Raw genomic sequence first — 23,921 nt, 5'->3', positions numbered from 1 at the left:
GGGAAAGACTAGAGATCACTTCAAGAAAATCAGAGATACCAAGGGAACATTTCATGCAAAGATGGGCTCAATAAAGGGCATAAATGGTATGGACCTAACAGAAGCAGAAGATATTAAGAAGAGGTGGCAAGAATACACAGAAGAACTGTACAAAAAAGATCTTCATGACCAAGATAATCATGATGGTGTGATCACTCAGTAGAGCCAGACATCCTGGAATGTGAAGTCAAGTGGGCCTTAGAAAGCATCACTATGAACAAAGTTAGTGGAGGTGATGGAATTCCAGCTGAGCTATTTCAAATCCTGAAAGATGATGCTGTGAAAGTGCTGCACTCAATATGCCAGCAAATTTGGAAAACTCAGTAGTGGCCACAGGACTGGAAAAGGTCAGTTTTAATTCCACTCCCAAAGAAAGGCAATGCCAAAGAATGCTCAAACTACCGCACAATTGTACTTATCTCACACACTAGTAAAGTAATGCTCAAAATTCTATAACATGGCAAGACCCGACAGCTGTGACGCGCCGAAGGCTTTAGTGTCTGTCGCTCCAATTCTTTGTTGTGGACAAGACAGAACCGAGGAGCGTACACTCACCTGACAGTTAGGACTAAGTTTGGGGCTTCCCTGGTGGCTCAGACGGTAAAGCATCTTCCTGCAATGCCGGATTCCTGGGTCCCTGGGTCGGGGAGATCCCCTGGAGAAGGAAATGGCAACCCACTCCTGTACTCTTGCCTAGAAAATTCCATGGACAGAGGAGCCTTGTAGGCTACAGTCCATGGGGTCGCAAAGAGTCGGACATGACTGAGCGACTTCACTTCACTTCACTTCACAATTCTCCAAGCCAGGCTTTAGCAATACATGTACTGTGAACTTCCAGATGTTCAAGCTGGTTTTAGAAAAGGCAGAGGAACCAAAAATCAAATTGCCACCATCTGCTAGATCATGGAAAAAGCAAGAGAGTTCCAGAAAAACATCTATTTCTGCTTTATTGACTGTGCCAAAGCTTTTGATTGTGTGGATCACAATAAACTGTGGAAAATTCTGAAAGAGATGGGAATACCAGACCACCTGACCTGCCTCTTTAGAAACCTATATGCAGATCAGGAAGCAACAGTTAGAACTGGACATGGAACAACAGGCTGGTTCCAAATAGGAAAAGGAGTACATCAAGGCTATATATTGTCACCCTGCTTTATTTAACTTATATGCAGAGTACTTCATGAGAAACGCTGGGCTGGAAGAAGCACAAGCTGGAATAAAGATTGCTGGGAGAAATATCAATAACCTCAGATATGCAGATGACACCACCCTTATGGCAGAAAGTGAAGAGGAACTAAAAGCCTCTTGATGAAAGTGAAAGAGGAGAGTGAAAAAGTTGGCTTAAAGCTCAACATTCAGAAAACGAAGATCATGGCATCTGGTCCCATTACTTCATGGCAAATAGATGGGGAAACAGTGGAATCAGTGTCAGACTTTTTTGGGGGGGGGGCTCCAAAATCACTGCAGATGGTGATTGCAGCCATGAAATTAAAAGACGCTTACTCCTTGGAAGGAAAGTTATGACCAATCTAGATAACATATTGAAAAGCAGAGATTACTTTGCCAACAAAGATCCGTCTAGTCAAGGCTATGGTTTTTCCAGTGGTCATGTATGGATGTGAAAGTTGGACTGTGAAGAAAGCTGAGCGCCGAAGAATTGATGCTTTTGAGCTGTGGTGTTGGAGGAGACTCTTGAGAGCCCCTTGGATTTCAAGGAGATCCAACCAGTCCATCCTAAAGGAAATCAGTCCTGAATATTCATTGGAAAGACTGATGTTGAAGCTGAAATTCCAATACTTTGGCCACCAGATGCAAAGAGCTGACTCATTGGAAAAGACTCTGATGCTGGGAGGGATTGGGGGCAGGAGGAGAAGGGGACGACAGAGGATGAGATGGCTGGATGGCATCACCAACTCAATTGACATGAGTTTGAGCGAACTCCGGGAGTTGGTGATGGACAGGGGGCCTAGCGTGCTGCAATTCATGGGGTCGCAAAGAGTCGGACACAACTGAGCAACTGAATTGAACTGAAGTGAAGGTTATTTTTTAAATTCCTGTTTTAATTTCTTCCTTGACCCATTGTTTTTTTAGAAGCAAGTTGTTTAATTTCCGTGTAAACTTTTTTCTTGATTCTTTTTCTGTGGTTGATTTCTGGTAATAGTTTCATGCTGTTATGGTGAGAGAAGATGCTTGGCTTCAGGGAAGATGGCTCTGAGGACCACACAGGGCGGGACTGCACAGCTAGCAGGTGAGAGCCGAGGCTCTCACAGGTGGGGTGCTGTTCTGGCCCCTAAGACCAGGGTGATGCAGAGGAAGAAAACTGACCCAGGAGCCTGCTTCTGCCCCTCACGTCCACTCATCCCAGGCAGCATTCAACTAACAGCACACTGAGTAGAGCACAGGGCAGAGGGGAGCTAGTGTGGTCACCCAAGCAAGCGGGGGAGAAGGGCCAGCAGCTCAAGAGAGGACAGAGGGTCCTCTGGTCCACGATGGATGGTCGGGGAGGTCTGCAAAGAACCAGGAGGGCCCAGTCCTCACAGGATCCTGGTGAAAAGGGTGATGATAGATGGTTCGGTCCACCATTTGGTACCTTCCCATCCTGGAGCTGTTCTCCAGCAGACTCTCCCACATCTGCACCCGCCCCGAGGAGGGCCGAGCCCGGACTACCAGGAAGGACCATCGTGGAGGGAGCAGAAAGGCCCTCTGCTGTCCACCCTCCGGCTGGGGGTGGACCCGGAGGAAGCCATCTAGGGGGTGCAGCTCGGGGGCAGGACTGGAAGTCCGTGACCTAGCCCGGGGGAGAAAGCGTGTGGGACAGATCCAGGGTGCAACCTGAAGCCAGAGGTTTGGGAGCGGAGCCGCCACCCCTCACCTGGGATCCAGCTGCTCACCAAGCGTCCAGACGCAGTTCAACCCCTGAGGCCGCGAGGTTACCCCTGCCCTGGACCCACGAAGCTCCGCCGCCACCGCCCCATGGTCGGACTTCCCCAGGTGTCCCCTCCTCGGCCCCCCAGTTGTAACACCCCCGCTCGTCCCCCCGCTGTCCCCCCTCGTCCCCCGTGGTGCCCCCCGCCCCGTCCCCCCAGCTGTGACCCGCCCCCGCTCTCCCCCCAGGCTGCCCCCTCCGTTGACCCCCCCGGCTGTCCCACCCCGCTCGCCCCCTCAGCTGTCTCCCCCAGCTTTCCCCTCTTTCGCCCCGACAGCTGTCCTCCCCGTCCGCTCCCCCCAGCTGTACCCCGCCCCGCCCCCCCAACTAGCTCCCCGCCCGGCTGTCTCCCCCTCCGCTCGGCCCCCCAGCTGTCCCCCCCGCGGAGCTCCCCCCGGCGCGGCCTCGGCCTCCGCGGGGACGTCCAGGAGATGGGGAGACCAAACTGCCCCCGCATCTTCCAGCTTGGCCTGGGCGCCTCCCTCCCTCTTCCAGCGGTCAGTCTCCCTCCACCCGCCTCCGCTGGGGGGTCCTGCAGTGCGGGCTGCGCCTTGCCCTGAGAGGCTACCCGGAGCCCTGCCCCGTTGTCCACGCGGCCAGATACCTCCCCCAAGGTCTTATTTCTGGGACACTCGGGCAGCTGGATGGTTATCCATAGACACCTGGGCAGCCTGTGCTGTGCTCTGTCGCTCAGTTGTGTCCGATTCTTGGCGACCCACAGACTGTACCCGCCAGGCTCCTCTGTACATGGGATTCTCCAGGCAAGAACACTGCAGTGGGTGGCCACGTCCTTCTCCAGGGAATCTTCCCAACCCTGGGCAACTGGACGGTTATCTATAGACACCTGGGCAACTGGGTGATACTGTCTATGCTCCTGGGCAGCTGGGCCATTACATATAGACTCTGGGGCAGCTTGGTTAACTGGAAAACAGGGGAAACAAGAACAGAAGGAAAGAAAATCCGCTTCACTTTTTTTTTTCATACTGGGTTATTTCTAATATTAAAAAGAACTGTTGTGGTGTTATATGAAAGTAATTAAATTAGAAAAATAGAATTTGGACAGCTTTGAAATTAGTTATAAATAAGTCATTTATTTGTATTCAGAAGCATTTATGTATTTCTAACTGCTGTTTTTCCATCTAACTGCTGTTTTTCCAAGTTTGTGAAAAAAGAAAGTAAAAAGCATTCGTAAGTAAAATGCTCAATAACATTTTACTTACAAATTTTGGACTCTGTCAAAAATCCAATCAATTCAAATTAGGATTAATTTCTTGTTCTATTTAGGATGCCTCCAATCAGCTGTCCTTGTTGATAGAGAGCTTCTATTTTTTTTTTTTTTTAATGTACTTAATTCCTTTACCAGGTCTTAGTTGCAGCATGCAGGATCTTCAGTTGTGCATGTGGAATTTAGTTCCCTGACCAGGGATTGAACCTGGGTCCCCTGCACTGGGAGCAAGAAGTCTAAGCCACAGGACCTCCAGGGAAGTCCCTAGCTTCTATCTTTTTGTGAATCTTCTCATCTGTTCTTGAACAAAACTGATCAGATTTGCTAACACTTTGATATCAGAAAGTCTTTGCATATAAATTTCGAACTAGCTTCTTAGTCAAAGATTTTTGCTTCCCCTGCCCCCTGAAGTTAGGGATCTTACTTCCCCCAGCAGGGATCGAACCCGCACTGTCATTGGTGATAGCACAGAGCCTAACCACTAGATCACAGGGCAGTCCCTTCCAAGTTTTGGCACCTCACACAGTCAGTCCCCTCTACTGACTTCACAGCAGAGGCTGGTCTGGCCCAGACCACTCTGGCCACCCTTGAGCTAGCCTCCCAAAGTGCTCAGGGTTATCTGCTTAACATGTACAACATCAGTTTCTTATCGCCTTTTCACTTAAAAACCCTCTTTGTGGCTTCTCCATGACTTCCCTGGTGGCTCACACGGTAACGCATCTGCCTACAATGCAGGAGACCTGGGTTCGATCCCTGGGTCAGGAACATCCTCTGGAGAAGGAAATGGCAACCCACTCCAGTACTCTTGCTCAGAAAATCCCATGGACAGAGGAGCCTAGTAGGTTACAGTCCATGGGGTGGCAAAGAGTCGGACCAGACTGAGCGACTTCACTTTCACTTTCATGCACTAAAATAAAATCCAGACTCCTCAGCAGGCCTACAAAACCTTCCTTGAACTATACTCTTGCCGGCTCTCCTGGCACCTGTGGTGTCACCCCTTCACCTGACCCTCTACTGTCTACCCTAGTCATCTCCAGATCTTAGGAGGATGAGCTTAATTCTTATTTTTCCTGCTGCCTACAATAATATTCCCCTTGTTATTCTTTTTTTTTCCCACCTTGCAAACTTTAAACTTTTTATTTTGTATTGGGGTAAGCTGATTAACACCCACTTCAGTGTTCTTGCCTGGAGAATCCCAGGGACAGGGGAGCCTGGTGGGCTGCCGTCTATGGGGTCGCACAGAGTCGGACACGACTGAAGCAACTTAGCAGCAGCAGCAGCAAGCTGATTAACTGTGGTAGTTTCAGGTGGGCAGCAAGGAGACTCAGCTACATATATCCATATATCCATTCTCTCCCAAACTCCCTTTCGTCCAGGCTGCCACATAACATTAAGTAGAGTTCCATGCACTGTACAGTAGGTCCTTGTTGTTTATCCATTTTAAATATAGCAGTGTGTACATGTCCATCCCAAACTCCCTATCTCTTTCCCTCCATCCCCCTGCCCCTGCTCCACAACCATAAGTTCATCCCCTAGGTCTGTGAGTCTCTTTCTGTTTTGTAAGTAAGTTCATTTGTATAATTTCTTTTTAGAGTCCACATATAATTGTGATGCTGGAGAAGACTCTCGAGAGTCCCTTGGACAGCAAGGAGATCAAACCAGTCAATCCTAAGGGAAATCAACCCTGAATACTCATTGGAAGGACTGAAGTTGAAGCTCAAATACTTTTGGCCACTTAACTCGAAGAGCTGACTCATTGGAAAAGATCCTGATGCTGGGAAAGATTTAAGGCAAAAGGAGAAGAGAGAAGCAGAGGATGAGATGCTTGGATAGCATCATCAATTCAGTGGACATGAACTTCGGCAAACTCCGGGAGATAGTGAGGGACAGGGAGGCCTGATATGCTGCAGCCCATGGGGTTGCAAAGAGTTGGTTACGACTGTGACTGAACAACAACATGAGAAATGTCCTATGATATTTCTCCTCCTCTGTCTGCCTCCCCCTTCTTATTCTAATAGCTGCTCCTAGGGCAAATCTCTTTGGGCTTCCCTGGTGGATCAGTTGGTAAAGAATCCACCTGCAATGTGAGTGACCTGGGTTTGATCCCTGTGTTGGGAAGATCCCCTGGAGAAGGGAAAGGCTACCCACTCCAGTATTCTGGCCTGGAGAATTCCATGGACTGTATGGTTCATGGGGTTGCAAAGAGTAGGACACAAGTGAATGACTTTCACTTCACTTTCAGGGCAGATCTCAATGGAAAGATCACTTGCTCAGAAAGGTGTACCATGGTCATTAGTACAGGTCCTGTACTAATGGAGATCATTAGTACAGACCTCAACAGGTCTCCAATGGTACTCCCTATTAACCAGCTCTGTTCTCTTACTAGCTCTCCGCTGTAATTACTTTATTCATTTCATAGATTCTTTGTCATGTCTAATCTAGGGTAGACTATATGCTCCATGAGGCCAAGGATTGTATCCGTCTTATTCTGTGTTCTAGCCCTCACACTTATCATAGTATCTGGCATAACTTAGACACTCAGTTAATATCTGTGGAATGAATGCATATACATGTCTTAAAAATTCCACACTATGCTAACAACAATGACTAATTTTTGTTTCTACCACTAAGCATTAGGTTTCTCTTTTTCAATTTTATTGAAGTAGAGTTGACTTACAATTTTGTGTTCATTTCTTCTGTACAGCAAAGTAACTCAGTTATATATATATATACATATTCTTTTTCCTCTTCTTTTCCACTATGTTTTCTCACAGGATATTGAATACAGCTCCTGTGCTCTATAGTATCACTAAGCATTAGTTGATAAAACTTTTCTGTCTTATCAAGCTTGATGAATCTAACACTGGTTACATTTCTTCTTTATTACATTTAAAAATGATGATTGAACTCAAAATTAGTTTCTTATCAGTACAGCTATGGTGTCTCAAATGCATTTCCCACTAATTGTTTTATGTCACATCACATAAAAAATAAGCTTTTTTTTTTTTTTTAATCTCCCTACCTGTCATGAGTATGCAGCCATTCTGGGTCCTGCTTTTCCATAGGTGGGTTCTTGAGTTGATTTCTGTCTTAGAGGCAGAGGGAAGTCAAAGTGCAAGTCTTCCATAGCTACACATATTTGTCTCCACTGTATGCACCTCATCTTAAAATCTTTTTACTTATCTGACAACAATAAAGATGATGACTCTATTCTCAAGGACAATTTTATTCTTCTAGGTATCACCAGATTTTTTTTTTTACTGAATCTCTTTTTCACTTCTATATCACATAATAAAAAATTAGCAAGATATACTTCTTAAGGATGATATAAATTTTTGAAAACATTCTGTGGAAAAATATTGATACATCAAAATGTTAACAGCAAGTAGAAACCACCTTGCTGTTACACACCTACTAAATGGTGAGAAACCAGAACACTGAAGGCACCAAATGCTGATGAAGACATGGACGTCAGGAACTCTCCTCATTACCAGAGGAGATGCAGAAGTTCACTGTGAAGACAGTTTCTTCCAAAACTACACGTACTCTTAACATAAGATACAATAGTCATGCTCTGTGGTATTTATCCAATTTAGTTGCAAACATATTTATAAAAGAGCCTGAACATAGATATTTATAGGGGTTTTATTCATAATTGCCAAAAATTTGGAAGCAACCAAGGCTTCTTTCTGCAGGTGAAAGAATAAATAAATGTGATATGTCCAGACAATGGAATATTACTCAGCACTGAGAAGAAATGAGCTATGAATCCACAAAAAGACATGGAGGACTGTTAAATGCTTACTGCTTAATGGAGGAAGTCAATCTAAAAAGGCTGTTTACTGTATGATTCCAACTATATGACATCCTGGGAAATATAAGACTATGGACAGTGTAAAGGTCAGTGATTCGCACGAGTTATAGAGATAGAGAGTTAAATAGGTGGAACACAGAGGATTTTTACGGGAATGAAACTATTCCAACATCCATTTGTTAAAACTTGTAGAATGTATTTATTAGTGTAACCTGTGTAACAGAAGTGAACCCTAGTGTAACCTGTGGACTTGAGGTGAGAGTGTTGTCAATGCAGGTTCATTCCCTGAAGCAAATGCACCACTTTAGAGAGGTTGTTGATAGTGGAGTGGGCTGTGCATGTGTAGGGCAGTGGGCCCAGGACACTGTGTATTTACTGCTCAGTTTTGCTGTGAACCTAAAACTACTGGGGAAGAGCATATGACCTGTTACCAAGAGCCAACCTTGGGTGAAGAATTACAGGTAATTTTTTTCTTTTGCTCTTTTTGCACTGGTTTTCCAATTTTTGTTGTTGTTATTGTTTGCTTTTTGTTTTTGTCACTGTGTGTTTGTTACCTATGGAAGTACGAAAAATATTTTTTAAAAAAGTATGCTAAATTCATGGAGAAGGCAATGGCAACCCACTCTAGTACTCTTGCCTGGAAAATACATGGACAGAGGAGCCTGGTAGGCTGCAGTCCATGGGGTCGCTAAGAGTCCGGACATGACTGAGCGACTTCACTTTGACTTTTCACTTTCATGCATTGGAGAAGGAAATGGAAACCCACTCCAGTGTTCTTGCCTGGAGAATCCCAGGGACGGGGAGCCTGGTGGGCTGCCATCTATGGGGTCGCACAGAGTCGGACACGACTGAAGCGACTTAGCAGCAGCAGCAGTAGCAGCATGCTAAATTCAAAGTTGTTGGATTTGCTTAATTTTAGGTCTCAGTCTCTTAGAGAATTGTAACCTAGTACAGAAACTCGAAAAACAATAGTTGATAATATAAGGAACTCTTAAATGGGCAAAAATTAAGCTTTAAATCATTATTTTCAGCTAATGATTTTATGAAAATCATAGAATTTGATTACTGGAAAGGACCTCCATAATCAGGATACAATTTTCTTTTTAAAAATTTGCTTCTATTGTAGTCAGGACCTCTAAAGTTTAGAAGGCAGTTGGGTGGGCAATGCTGCCTGGGAAGTAAAATGAGAAACATGGTGGGTCCTTGCATTTCAGCATGGGGGAAAGTTTATACATACATATATATAGTAAATATATTGGGTTATTTAATAATTTTTAAAAAGCCATAGGAAATGAGAGGAAAGCAATGTTCATAATAAGTTGGGAAAGTGAGAAGAGATGGAGGAGACATTGGGATCCCGAGGGATGAAAAGACTGAAGAGACAAGTGGACTTTTATTCAAGGGCACATTATGTACAATTGCTTCATTTTATTGATGGAGAAACTGAGGCTCTGGAAGGTCTAGGGTCACAGAGCTGAGGAATGGTGGAGTCACATCCATGTCAGTTCTGCATTCTCATCCAGATCAGAAGAGAAGCAAACTTGCTCAAGGGTTTGAGTGCCCAAACAAGTATTTAAAATACAAGTCCTCTGCCCAAATCTTCATGTTGCTTTCTTGCAAAGCTTAGTCTGCTTTTGTGATTAGTGCAGAATAACTCCACACACACACATTTTTGTAACAGCCTTCTCAAGTTATAATTTCATGTGTGCGTGTGTGCTAAGTCGCTTCAGTCATGTCTCACTCTTTGCGACCCCATGGACTGTAGAATTCCATACCATATAATTTGTCCATTTTTTTCAATTCATCCATTTAAAATGAACAATTCAATGTTTTTTTTTGCATATTCAGAGCTGTTGTCCAATTATCACTACAATCAATTTGCTCCAAAAAGAAGTTCCCTACACTTTAGCTATCACTCCCTACCTCCCCAGGCCTAGGGAACTAATCTATTTTCTATCTCTATAGATTGCCTTGCCTGGACAAGTCACATAAATAGAATCATGCAATGTATAGACTGCTTATTTTTCTTAGCATAGTGTCTTCAAAGTTCATCCATATTGTAGCCAGTGTCAGAGCTACATTCCTTGTTTTTGCTGAATAATATTCCATTGTATGGATCTACCACATTTGTTTATGCATTCATTAGTTAATGGACATTTCAGTTTCTACGTTTTGGAAATTACAAATAATTCTGTTGTGAACATGCAAATATTTGTTTTTATAGGTGCTTTTCTATAAAATTAAATGTAGCTTTTATTTAAATTATGACACAAAACATTCCCCCCCCCCACTCCCCCAAGTTTTCAAGTCTCAACTAAAATTCTCCCTGATATCATGTAGGTAATCTAGTGAACATTTTCACAAATGGATTTGAATAAATACAAAATGTGACTAATATATACTAATAAGCAATTATTACTCTTGTTAATTATAAAACAGCAATACAGTTAGATAATTAGTGTCAATATGGAGCTTCCTTAAATTAAACGGCATGCAGCAATCCAATCTGTCACTAAAGTCTGTGACAGAGCTTATTTGGAAGTATCTCTACTTAAGAATCACAGGGATGGGGGAGCCTGGGGGGCTGCCGTCTATGGGGTCTCAAACAGAGTTGAACACGACTGAAGTGACTTAGCAGCAGCAGCAGCTACTTAAGCCATCTAATTATAAACTCAATGAAGAGAAGTTATTGCAATGGTATGTGGTAACATAAAGGGGATGATGTAAGTTTTCATGGACTGATTACAATGTTATCCCGCATTTTGTAATAGCGGACGTTTCTGTCATGAAGATGGTGACGTGAAGAATGTCAGTGTAAAACGGTACTGTGTAATACACATAGTCTTACAAGGATATTTTGTTTTTATTGAAAACTGAAAAACTTTATAATTAAGAAATAAAATGCAGAAAAATAAATGGTACCATTTTGAGGAAGCGGGTTGAAATGCATATTGAAATGCATATCTTTCAATTTAAATAAAGAGCAGTATATTCATTGATTTATACACAATGAGACTCACTTTCTACTAGACTGTGCTCTGTAAGTAGCGTCTCTTTAAGATCAGTCTTTTCTGAGACCTTCATGGATGATTATAATTTCATTAGAAAGTTCATGTTGTCCACCATCGTGTTGAACTTTAAAGTTGAACATCACGCGTCTGTTTACACTAGCACGCGGTGTGTGAAATTAGGTCCACTGTTTCCATCCATTTACGCCCCAACGGCGCCGGCTGCAGTCCCACCGACAGCCGCCAGGGCGGCCTCCCCGCCCGCCTCCTACGTGGAACCTCCGGACCCGCACAGCCCGTGACGCGCGCCCGGGACGTAGGTGTAGACGGCGAACAAAAGCCGAGCCCTGCGGCCCAAGTGGCTCCTTGGTAGGAGCTCGCCCGGTCCCGCCCGGCAGGCCTCGCACCTGCGCACCCTCCTGCCCCGCGGCCTTGTTCGCCGCGAGGCCGACGAGCGCGGAGGCCGGGGCACGGCGGGCCCGGCCCAGCCCTTCCGACAGGCGGGCGCCGGGATCGGGGACCCGCAGTCGCCTCCATCTTGACCGGCGGAGCGGGAGTGGCGTCCGGGCCGGACCCCGTCGCGTCGGCCGGGCCCAGGTTCGCAGCCGGCAGGGGCGCCGTCTCCACCGCGGGGTCCAGCCCCGGCTTCCTGGGACTAGTCGGAGTTGCCCCCAGTTCCCCCCACGGCCCCGACAAGATGGAGGACGTCGTCTCCTCCCTCAGCCATGACGGGAGCGAGGGACGCCTCCCCACGGGGCTGAGGAGAGGGGAAGCGCCTCCAGCCCTAGGAGCGCGTGGGGCCCCCCGCCAGCCTTCCAGACCCCGGCTCCCGCCCCCTTCGCCGAAGCCCCTGCTCTTCCAGCCCTCACGGGGCTCCCAGACACTGGACAGGGAGGGCTTGGGGGACATCGAGGCCGCGGCGCTCCTGAGGAGGCGGCGCTCGTAGCCGTTGCGAGGGCAGGTGGCCCGGATCAGGTCTTCGGGCCGCCGGGGCTCGACAGCGCCCAGCCCCAGAGGCCGAGCCGCGGCCGGTGCTGCGGGAACCGGAGTCGGCGGCCCGACCCTGACGGGCCGGGCCACGGTGGGGGCGGGGAGGGGGGGGGGAATGGAATGGAGGCGCGGGGGTGTGGCCTGCGGCTGACGGACAGAGCATCGGACCACCCCCTCAAGGGGGGCCCTGAAGGAAGGCGGACGCAGCCAATGGGCGTCCCCGAGGCGCCCAGCCCGCCCTCCCCGGCCGCCAGTGAGGGCGCAGGGGGCGGGGCCTGCCGGGTCGGGCCGCGCCGCCGCGGCCGCCGCCTCCGCCTCCTCACCAGCGCTAAAGCCGGGACTGGACCGAGCGGAGTTGCGCGTGTTGCCGAAGGGGGGTGGGCCGGGGGCGGGGAGGTTCGTTCCGTGGAGCCGCAGCCAGAACCGGGTGAGGCTTGTCCCCGCCGTGTCTCCAGTCCAGGGCCGCCGACAGTGGGGGTGGCCGGGAGCGGCGCAGCCTCCGGAGGCGGGGGCGCCGGGAGGCGGAGATGGGTGAGGGCGGCCTCCGAAGCCTCCCACCGACCCGGGACGAGCGCCCCGCGGCGCGGCCGCCGTCGCCGCTGCCGCTTCGGGGCCTCCGGCTGCCGGCGGCTCCGCTGATGTCCCAGGCGCGTTGGCGGGCGGCCCGCGGGCTGCGGGAGTGCGGGCGCGGCCGCGAGGGCGGAGTGAGGCAGCCGCCGGTGGCGGGGGTCGCCCGGGGCCGCCCGGGGCGGGGGCCGGCTGTGGGGGTCGCGCGGTGTGGGGGTGGGGTGGGTGGGGGAGGGGCGCCTCCGTGGGGGCTCGGGGTCCCGTTAGCGCTCTCCCAGCGACGGCGCGAGGTCCCCGAGTTTGGGGGCGAGGGAGCGGGCCCCCCGCGCCGGTCCCCTCCTCGGCCGCCCCGGCCCCGGCGCGCGCGCGGCTCGGCTCCGCACGTATTGTTTGGCTGGGTCTCTAATGGCGGACGGGGAGGCAGCGCTGCCGGTCGCCGACTGCGGGGGGGCAAGTCTCGGGCCCCGGGCAAGAGCCGGGGGCACAGGCGGGGGGTTTCCGCCCCGCGGCGACGCGGGCTCTCCCCAGCCCGGCGTGGGTGCGGGCGCGGCGGAGACGGCGCTGGGCGGGCCGATCCGGGGGATCGGAGTCTCCGCTGGCGTCGAGGCTGCGCTCGCCCTTCCCTTACCCCTCCCCCCCTTCCCCCCGAGCAGGCCTGATGCCCTCCGCCTCCTCCCCCCAGGGTTTGCCTTTCACGTGGGTTTTGGTCCCAAATAAAAATTTTATGCCGTTTTGCTCTACTTTACGTTGGAGGGGATTGTTGGTGCCTGACTAGGGAGCAATAATCGAAGGTCCGAACCTCCTTGACCTCTTACTCAGTTCTCTGCCTCCTTCTGGTGGAAAAGGTTTGGTTCTCCCACCTGGTTAGATGTTGTTGATCCATTTTTTCATTTTTTCTCTTATCCCAGGACCAGGACTTGAATTCATCCTTACCTGGTGCATCTTTGGCTGAGCGTGAGGAGGACAACACCCCGATTGTGAGTCTTTTGCCCCTAATTTGATGCTCCTAGAAGACGTTGGCAGGTTAATGTAGGGCCTCGGCCTGGGGACCGGTGCGTCCCCGTTGTTTTGAGGGGGAGGAGCTTCCCCCTGGGTGGCACTGCCCCCGGGGCGCAGCTTGGATAATGGCTGGTGAGGCAGCTGGGAGTGGGCGCTGCTGTTTGCACCGCTGCAGAGAGCGCTCCTGCTGCAATACCAACCTCAGCAACCAGAATACGGGCTCCTGCAGCTGCTCACGTTACCCGGGAGGAGGGGTGGAGGAAGGAGGGCATATTGCTGGCGCCCTCTAGAGTTCCAGGGTGGGAATTGAAGTCGTTTCGTTTGACGCCTGGTCTGCAACCATCTTTTAACACTTTCTCTTCCTTTTCAATGGAGAATTGATTGAAGGGGTTGGAGAAGCAAAACGACGGATTTAGCTCTGAGTGTGTGATGTAAAACACAAATTTTGACTCTTAGGGTTCATGAGTTGGTGGATGTCTTTAAAGTGTTTGCTTAGGAAAGGCATGAGGCCCCCTCCTCCTGTTGTCTTACTTTATCACCTAGTTCCCTGCTCTGGTTACTCTTAGCCCCAAATCTTTTGTGATGCTTAGTGTTCCCTTGAGTTGTTCCTGACGTGTTAAGTGTTACCTGAGAGTTATTGTTTAATGCTTGCAATTTGTCGGTTTTAAAGTAGCCTCGTAATGTGCTAGACAGTAAGATAAACATAACGGGTCATTTTCCATCCGTTGTTATGAGTTACAAAATATCAGTGAAGTTACTGTTCTGGACACATTATATCTCTGGAGCCCACCAATAGTTAACTTGCAGGTCTCTGCCAAAGGTGAGTCATGAGTATGGTCGCTTATGCTTAAATATTAAGTCTCAAATGGGTCAAAAAATAATAGACAATGAACACAAACTGAATACTGATTGTGAAGGATGATGTGAGGATGGCAACTTGTATTAAGCAAATACCACTTTAGGCAGGTCCCCGGTGCTTTCATGTATTATTTCCTTTAAGGAAATCTTGGCAAATGGCCTGCAGGGGTCATAAAAATAGCATGTATTGAGCCTGTATTGTATGCTAGCATAAGTTTTTTTTCTTTAAAGTTACTATGGCAACTATCAACTTTATGAGGGAAAATAGTATATTGAACCTCTGTGTACCTATCATTTACATTCTATAATTATCAACACATGTCCAGACTAATTTTTAACATATTAAATAGTTTAATCTTTATAAAAACTTAGTGTTTTTATTCCTAATTCTTAGAGGAGGAAACAGGCCTAAGCAGATAACCCAGGTAGTAGTATTTGTTTAAACAGGATTTGAACTTAACCAGTTTTGGTTACAGGCCTGAGTTCAGCAGCTGTGGTGTCCTGTTTTATTTGTGAATTTTCATTTTTTTAATTTATTTTTAAATCTTTGGGCCACACTAAGGCCTGTAGGATCTTAGTTCTGTGATCAGGGATCAAACCTGTGCCCCCTGCATTGGCAGTGTGGAGTTGTAGCCACTGGATTTCTAGGGAAGTCCTTTGTGTTGTCCTGTTTTAAAGTATATAATATGCTTGTTTCACAAATTTAGAAATTGAAATTGAAAAAACTGGAAGTTACAGTCTTTTCAGCCTGTATTCTTTTGCTGGAGACCAGTGGGTAAACAAACATGGAATGTTAAATCTTACTGAGTATCTTTAAGAAAAAAAAGTAGTACCACAGTTATCAATTAGATAACTATTAGATAATTATTTGACTGGTTTTAAACTAATAGGGTCTATTTGAATCAGAAATAATATATTCTTCTTTCAGTGTGTATGTGTGCAATTTAGTATCTACTTCTTAAATACTGTAACTTAAAATGAATATAACTTCTGTAATAAGTTTAAAGGTCTTTTCAGGCATTAAATCATTCAGATATAGTGGATCAGGGATTAAATCTTTCAACTATCAATAGATGGGTAAAGCTTATATTATCACCACATATTTTCCTAGAAGATTTACCATTCTAAAATTTTTCTTTGTATTTATTTGTGATGTCGGTGGAGGAAGGTTAATTGGTTATGTTAAGTACACATTTGGAGATGAGGACATACAAAATGTATAATCAGGACTTTACTGTAATGTCAACATATGTATGAACATATGTATGTATGAAAGCTAAGATTCTTTCAAATACGGTTGACCCTTGAACTACATGGATTTGAATTGTGGGTCCCCTTATGCCTGGATTTTTTTTTAATAGTGCTGCAGGCAGTTGGATCTGCTGATATGAAGGAACTCAGTAAAAGGGAGGCCCAACTATAATTTGTACACGGATGTACTTTTTTCTGACTGCACTGTGCAGCATGTGTGATCTTAGTTCCCAAACCAGGTATTGAACTTGTGACCCTTGTAGTGGAAGCTCAGAGTCCTGACCACTCACATCAGGGAAGTCTCAGTTTTTGAAGGGATGTGGTTCTTGTTTTCCTTAACGATTTAGCTCAGAATTAAAAATTCTTTTACTTAAAAGCATCAACTAATGGTGCTTTAATGCACCAGGCAAAAAGATAACCTGACAATTTTAAATTCACTTTGATTAAATCAAAGTTCTTTATTATATGTAAATTTATCGTGCACTTAATGTGAGTTAGGTACCTTTAGGTGTACTTATGAAGTATTTTGATATTTAAAAATACTTCACATGTTTATGGTACCTTCTTTAGTGCATCCTTAATAGTATGTGTTCCTCCTCCTGTCATTTGTCACACAGTTGAGGGAAAGGGAGAGTGGCCCTGCTTTTCTGAATTCTTCTCCTCTAGGTTCTCTTGCATTGGACTCTTGTACCCCATGTGGTGGGACAACTCTGAGTACTCAGATGTCACACCGATGCTGACAGTGAACATTTCAGACCTTTGTGTGGGTATGGAGCTTGACATACCATCTTCGTACAACACTGTTCCTATTTTTTGAAGTTTTATTGTATGTTGCCCTTGTTTGAGGTACAGAGTGCCTTACTAATGCATTTGAGGGAAAGTGAATCCTTACCTTTGGTCAGATGCTGTGTTGTAACTGTTATGTAAAGAATATGTATGCATGTTGGAACTCTATTGTTGTCAAAAGGTGTGGTATAATTAGAAATTTTGTATCTTTTTCTAGGCATTCATATCTGTCTACTGGTAATATTCACACATATATTATGTTGAATAACACTTATTACAAGAGGACGTTGACATATTCACCTTGCATGTTTTATTTAAGCGATGCAAGATGAGCCTAAACCCAAGTGCTTTCTCCCATTGGATTAACAGTATTTTATGTAGGGCATTTTAAGTTAGGAAGCAAGTATGCTGAGACAGTATGTTGATTCCATGTATTTTCCATTTTTGATTTCAGTTGGTTAATTTTTTTCTATTCCTGTCAGAGCACAAATTGGGATTTTAGAATTGAACAGAACTTTTAAGATATTCTCTGGTGGCTGAGATGGTAAATAATCTGCCTGAAATTCTGGGGACCTGGATTTGATCCCTGGCTTGGGAATATGCCCTGGAGAAGAGAACGGCTACCCACTCCAGTTGTCTATCCCAGAGAATTCCATGGACAGAGGAGCCTGGCAGGCTACATACAGTCCATGGGGTCACAAAGAGTCAGACGGGACCAAGCCACTTTGACTTTCACTTTAAGATATTCAAATCTCAAAGTTCTTATGGACAGCTCCAATATGTAAAAACTATAAATTGTCATTGAGAAAGTTACTGTTGCTGATAAGTCACTTCAGTTGTGTCCGACTCTGCGAGACCCCATAGACGGCAGCCCACCAGGCTCCCCTGTCCTTGGGATTCTCCAGGCAAGAACACTGGAGTGGGTTGCCATTTCATTCTCCAGTGCATGAAAGTGAAAAGTGAAAGTGAAGTTGCTCGGTCATGTCCGACTCTTAGCGACCCCATGGACTGCAGCCTACCAGGCTCCTCTGTCTATGGATTTTCCAGGCAAGAGTACTGGAGTGGGTTGCCATTGGCTTCTCCGCACTCCAGTACCCTTGCCTGGAAAATCCCATGGACAGAGAAGCTGGTAGGCTACAGTCCATGGGGTCACAAAGAGTCGGACACGACCGAGCGACTTCACTTTCTTTATTGAAGTCTAGAGTTGTAATGTGTAGCAGTTGTTGTTCAGTCTCTTAAGTCATGTCCGACTCTTTGCAAGCCCGTGGATGGCAGGACACTAGGCTCCTCTGTCCTCCACCATCACCCAGATTTTGCTCAAATTCATATGCATTGAGTGGGTAACACTATCTAATCATCTCATCCTCTGCCACCCCCTTCTCCTTTTGGCTTCAATCTTTCACAGTGTCAGTGTCTTTTTCAGTAAGTCAGGTCTTCACATCAGGTATCCAAAGTATTGGAGGTTCAGCATCAGTCCTTCCAATGAATACTCAAGGTTGATTTCATTTAGGGTTGACTGGTTTGACTCTTAGGAGTCTTCTCCAGCACCATAGTTCGAAAGCATTAGTTCTTTGGCATTCAGCCTTCTTTGTGGTTCAGCTCTCACATCCATACATGACTATTAGAAAAACCATAGCTTTGACTGTATGGACCTTTGTTGGCAAAGTGAAGCCTCCACTTTTAAATATGCTGTCTAGGTTTGTCATAGCTTTTCTTCCAAGGAGCAAGCATCTTAATTTCATGGCTGCAGTCACTGTCCACAGTGATTTTGGAGCCCAAGAAAGTAAAATCTGTCTCTGCTTCCACTTTTTCCTTCTATTTTGCCATAAAATGGTGGGACCAGATGCCATGACCTTAGTTTTTTGAATGTTGAATTTTTAGGCAGCTTTTTCACTCTCCTCTTTCACTTTCATCAAGCATCTTAATTTCATCAAGAGGCTCTCTAGTTCCTCTTCACTTTCTGCTATTAGAATGGTATCATCTGAATATCTGAGGTTGTTGATATTTCTCCCAGCACTCTTGATTCCAGCATGTGATTCATCCAGCCTAGTATTTCACACGATATACTCTGCATGTAAGTTAAATAAACAAGGCAACAGAATACAGCCTTGTCATACTCCTTTCCCAATTTGGAACTGATCAGTTGTTTCATGTCTGGTTCTAATTGTTGCTTCTTGACCTGCATACAGGTTTCTTAGGAGACAGGTAGGGTGGTCTGATATTCCCATCTCTTTAAGGACTTTTTCACACTGTGATCCACACAGTCAAAGCTTTGGCATAGTCAGTGAAGCAGGTGTTGAGGTTTTTAAGTTAAGTATTTTAAGTAAGATTGTGATGCACAGCTAGAGGTTTCAGACAGAAAAAAGTTTATGAGGTCCCTCAAGATTTGTATTTTTAAAATAACATGATTTTTTTCATTCTCAGCATACTAGTCATTTTGCATATATACTATTATCAACAGTTGACATTTTGGGAACTTCTTTTGTGGTCCAGTGGCTAAGACTCCAAGCTCCTAATGCAGGGGCTCAGTTTGATCCCTGGTCAGGGAACTAGATCCCACATGCTGCAACTAAGACCCAATGCAGCCAAATAAATACATAAATAAGCAATTGACATTTTTGATAATCCCTTTCCTTATGTTGCCAAGGTCTTCAGCAGATTAATGTGTGAATTGTACTGACCAGTGTGTTAGGCTGGTCCACAAGCCTCAGTTCTGTGTGGTGGTGGTAGTAGCGCAAATTCAGCAGAAGTGTGAGGAGCCTGTTGTTAGCAGGGTGAGGTCAGGAGGAGCCTTAGAGTGTCAGGTCCAGGGCACATACGCAGACAACCATGTGTGCTCCGTCCTCAGTCCTGTCTGACTCTCTGCCACCTGCATGGACTGTACCCGCCAGTCTCCTCTGTCCATGGATAGGGATTCTCCAGGCAAGATACTAGAGTGGGTTGCCACGCCCTTCTCCAGGAGATCTTCCCAGCCCAGGGACTGAACCCAAGTCTCCTGCTTGACAGTCGGGTTCTTTTCCACTGAGCCACCTGGGAAGCTAGATACATTAACTTCCCCCAAATGGCAAAGATTGGAGGAGGGGTAAAAACGGTGAAAGGAAATTCAGATGACTTGGATATTGGGAGTAGGTGGTTTGGGGCTTTGAGACACCTCGACTGAGATGAGTTAATCAGTCTGGGCATTGAGGTTTTATTTAAAATCAGGGGAGTGGATGAGATCCCCAGAGAAAGTTAAAATTATTTGAAATTATCTTGCAGTTAAAGTTTGACCCTATGGAAAAGAAGAGATTATTCCTTAACTTGGAAATTCTACACTCTAGAGGTAACTTGAATCAATTAATTGATTTATTCATTTATTTACTAAATCAGAAGAGATTAGTTTTTAGATGCTGGCATAGCCCTTGAATGGATTTTTAGTATGTTAATTAAATAATTCCTATCAGCTTCTAAAACCAGAGTAGCATTGTCCCATATCTGATAAAGATATTAAGAGATTTTCTTAAAAGGGATTTTGTGGCTATATGGTAAGCAACATGAAGTCATAATCTGTGTTCATCTATCATAGATCTCCTGGCTGCTTTCCTCACTTGCTCAGAGATTAGTAGTAGTACCAATTTAGTGTGTATTACTCTAAATCCTTCCTGGGCATATATTAACATGTACCTGTAATAATAAATTAAACTTATATGTGCATGTTGAAAACATGTGTGCTATATGCCATATTTTGGCCACCTGATGCAAAGAGCCAACTCATGGGGAAAGACCCTGATGCTGGGAAAGATTGAGGGCAAAAGGAGAAGGGAGCAGCAGAGGATGAGATGGTTAGATAGGATCACCAACTCAATGGACATGAATCTGAGCAAAGTCTGGAGATACTGGAGGACAGAGGAGCCTGGTATACCACAGGTACTGTCCATGGTGCCTCAAAGAGTCAGACACAGACACGACTTAGTGAGTGAACAATAATAAACAACTATATACATCTTCCTGCGTCTTGGTTTTTTCACTTAGTAGTATGTCTTAGACATTTTTCTGAGTTAGTATGTAAGGATTTCTTTTTAAAATGCTGTGTGGCACTTCGTGACATGCACTTTTTTAGCAGTTCAGATATTCCATTGGTGGACATTTAATCTATTTGGGTTTTTTTGTTATTTACAGTGCTGCATGAAATATATGTGAAGTAGTTTCTTTGGGTTCATGTGTGTTTTCTCTGGGGGAGATTCTGGAGAACCAGTCAGCATGTGGCTCCATGGTAAAGAACCCGTCTGCTAATACAGGAGACAGAGGAGACAGGGGTTCTATCCCTGGGTTAGCAAGATCTCCCAGAGGAGGAAATAGCAACCCACTCCAGTACTCTTGCCTGGAAAATCCCAGGACAGTTGAGCCTGATTGGCGATAGTCCATGTGGTCCCAAAGACTTGGACATAACTTAGCGACTGAGCACGCACACGTGCATATTACACGTTTTTATAGACGCTGCCAGATTGCTTTCGACTGGACCACAAAACTCACTGCCCTTTCTACTAGTTTTTCCATGTTCTTGCCAACACTGAATGTTATCAAATAGTTAAAGTTTTGTCAGTTTAATTTGTCTTCTTTCTAAAGTATGGAAATCAGTTCTTGTTATTTCAATTACAAGTATATATACATTATATAGCATGTGTCTTTTTCATATTTTTGCACCTTATTTATAGTGTTTCTTTGCTATGTAAACATTTTATGATGTTATGGGAAAAATCCATTTTACTATTGCAAGCAATGGGAACAACTATAACAAATATGCAAGAATTTTATGAAGCAAATTGTAAAATAATATAGTAAGACATGCAAGAAAACCAGAATGGACAGATTTACATATATCTGAATGGGAAGGCTTGAATAATGTAAAAGATTAATTTTTTTTTGTCCTCAAATATGTCTAAATTCAATGAAATGCTGACTAAATCCCTTAATATTGATAGATACATATGGTACATACAACTGTGATTAACTATAGAGAAAATACTTGGATATAGTATACCTAGAGTGGGACTGCTGAATTTTATGGTAATTCCATTTTTCAATTTTTTGAATAACCTCCATTCTGTTGTGAATAGTGGTGGCACCTTTTTACATTCCCAATAGCAGTGCACAAGGAATCACCCTTTCTTCAATCAGCTAACCAATTTCCCTTCACTGATATTGTTACTTTTTGTTTATTTTGATAGTAGCCATCCTGATGGATGTGATATCTTTCCTGGTTTGATTTGCATATCCCTAATGACTGATTATGTTGAACATCATTAGAATTTGAGAAAGAACAGTGTTAATTCTTCTTTAAATGTTTGGTAGACTTCACCTGGTGAACCTGGTGAATTTCTTTATTGGGAGATTTTTTGATTACTTATTCAGTCTCTTTGCATGTTATAATTCAGATTTTGTGTTTCTTCTTGAGTCAGTTTTTGTAATTTGTGTTAAAAATTTACCCGTTTTTAAAAATTTTTTATTTTGGGTTGTCCAGTTTTTTGGCATATAATTGCGAAATTATATTCAGTCATTTCTATAAAGTCAGTAGTGATACCTTATTAATATTTCTGATTTTTTTTTTAAAAATTATATTTGTTATGCTAGTCACATGTCAATTTCTTTCTCTTTCGGTTGCACTGCTTGGTTTGTGCGATCTTAGTTCTTGGACCAGGGATCGAACGTGGGCCCTGGCAGTGAAAGGGCCAAGTCCTAACCACTGGACCACCAGAGAATTCTCTTTGTTTCTGATTTTAATAACTTTAGAGAGTTTTTTCCTTGTCAGTATAGCTAAAGGTTTGCTAATTTTTTCAAGGAGCCACATATTTGTAATTTTGTGTTTCCTCTATTTTTTCTTTTATTAAAACATTTTTTTTCACTCTTTTTTTTCCCCCTTTTTTATTTTGTACTGGATTGTGTGTGTGTGTGTGTGTGTGAAGTTGCCTCAGTCGTGTCCAACTCTTTGTGACCCTATGGACTATACAGGCTCTGTCCATGGGATTCTCCAGGCAAGAATATTGGTGTGGGTTGCCATGCCCTCCTTCAGGGCATCTACCGGACCCAGCAATCAAACCCATGTCTCTTATGTCTCCTGCATTGGCAGGCAGATTCTTTGCCACTAGCGCCACCTGGGAAGCCCTTCCTTTATTTTTCTGTTCTTTGTTTTGTGTATCTGCACTGATCTTTATTACTGCATTCTTTCTGCTAGTTTTAGTTTATTTAGCTCTTTTTCTGATTTCTTAAGGTGTAAAGTTTATTGGTTTGAGATTTTTAATGTAGGTGTTAATAGCAGTAAGTTTTCTGCTGAATAAAACTTTCACTGCATCCCTTAAGTTTCAATTTGTTGTGTTTTTGTCTTCTTTTGTCTCATGAGTATTTTCTCATTTCCCAAGTTTCTCTTTTTAATCAGGGCTTAAAAAATTATTTATTTATTTTTGCCTGTGCTGGCCCTTTGTTGCTCTGTGGGCTACTCTCTAGATGTGGTGCTCGGGCCTGCTCTTGTTGTGAAGCACAGGCTTTAGGGTGTGCGGGCCTCGGTAGTTGCAGTTGCCAGGCTCTAGAGCTAGGCTCAGTAGTTGTAGCTCAAGTGCTTAGTTGCTTTGTGTCATGTGGGATCTTCTTGGATCAGGGATTGAACCTGTGTCTCCTGTATTTACAAGATGGATTCTTTACCATTGGGCCACTGGGGAAACCCTCTTGTTAGCTTTTTTGACTTAACGTTTATTTTGTCCAATATCCACACATCCACTGCATTTCTGTTTTGGGTATTATATGCATGGGATATCTTTTCTATCCTACTTTCAACCTCCTTGTATTTTTTTTATCTAAGATGAGTCTCTTCTAGATAGAATATAGATGGATTATGTGTGTCTTTTTATCCAGCCTAAGCTCTTTCAGTAATTTCGTCTATTTACATTTAAAGTAATTGTTCGAAAGGAGTAAGGAGAAGTTTACCTCCACCATTTTGTGGCTTGTTTTCTGTTTGTCTTAAATCCGCAACCCCCCCGTTGCTTTTATTATCACCTTCTCTTGTGTTTAATTTTTTCTAGTGTACCATTTTGATTCCTTTCTTTCCTGATTAGTTTATAATTATTTTTATAATGGTTACTTTGAGGATTAAAACAAGAATCTTAGTATTACAACAGCTTACTAGGAATGATACTCTTCATTTGAACAATCTGTGAATGCTCTGCCTGTTACACATCTCTGTCCTTCCCTTTACATTAGGTTTGTTGCCAATAACATCTTTATATGTGTGTGTTCATTAACATATTGATAATTATTATTGTATGCTTTTGCCTTTTAAATCATAGGGCAATAAGTAGTTATAAACCAAAGATACATTAATACTAGCTTCCTGTTGCTTTTTTTAAATGTATTCATTTGTGTTCTGTATTTCTTAGAGCTTCAACTTACTCTGTAGTTTATATTTTTGCTTGAAGAATTCCCTTTAGC

The 23,921-nt window shown here is 44.6% G+C and overlaps 1 protein-coding gene across 1 annotated transcript in view; it reads left to right on the top strand.

Annotated features, from left to right (window-relative positions):
• The first annotated feature begins 12,441 nt into the window (after window positions 1–12,441).
• The window catches only part of ZMYM2 (zinc finger MYM-type containing 2), a 62,764-nt gene continuing 51,284 nt past the window's right edge, over window positions 12,442–23,921 (top strand). Inside the window, exons 1-2 of the transcript XR_011569763.1 lie at window positions 12,442–12,649; window positions 13,478–13,546. The gene's annotated coding sequence lies outside the window, so the exon portion shown is untranslated. The remainder of the gene's footprint in view (window positions 12,650–13,477; window positions 13,547–23,921) is intronic.

The sequence above is a fragment of the Bos indicus genome, chromosome 12 (assembly GCF_029378745.1).
Source record: "Bos indicus isolate NIAB-ARS_2022 breed Sahiwal x Tharparkar chromosome 12, NIAB-ARS_B.indTharparkar_mat_pri_1.0, whole genome shotgun sequence".
In the NCBI taxonomy this organism is placed as follows: domain Eukaryota; kingdom Metazoa; phylum Chordata; class Mammalia; order Artiodactyla; family Bovidae; genus Bos; species Bos indicus.
Note: the sequence above shows the minus strand (reverse complement) of the source record. Positions and strands in the feature narration are given on the sequence as shown.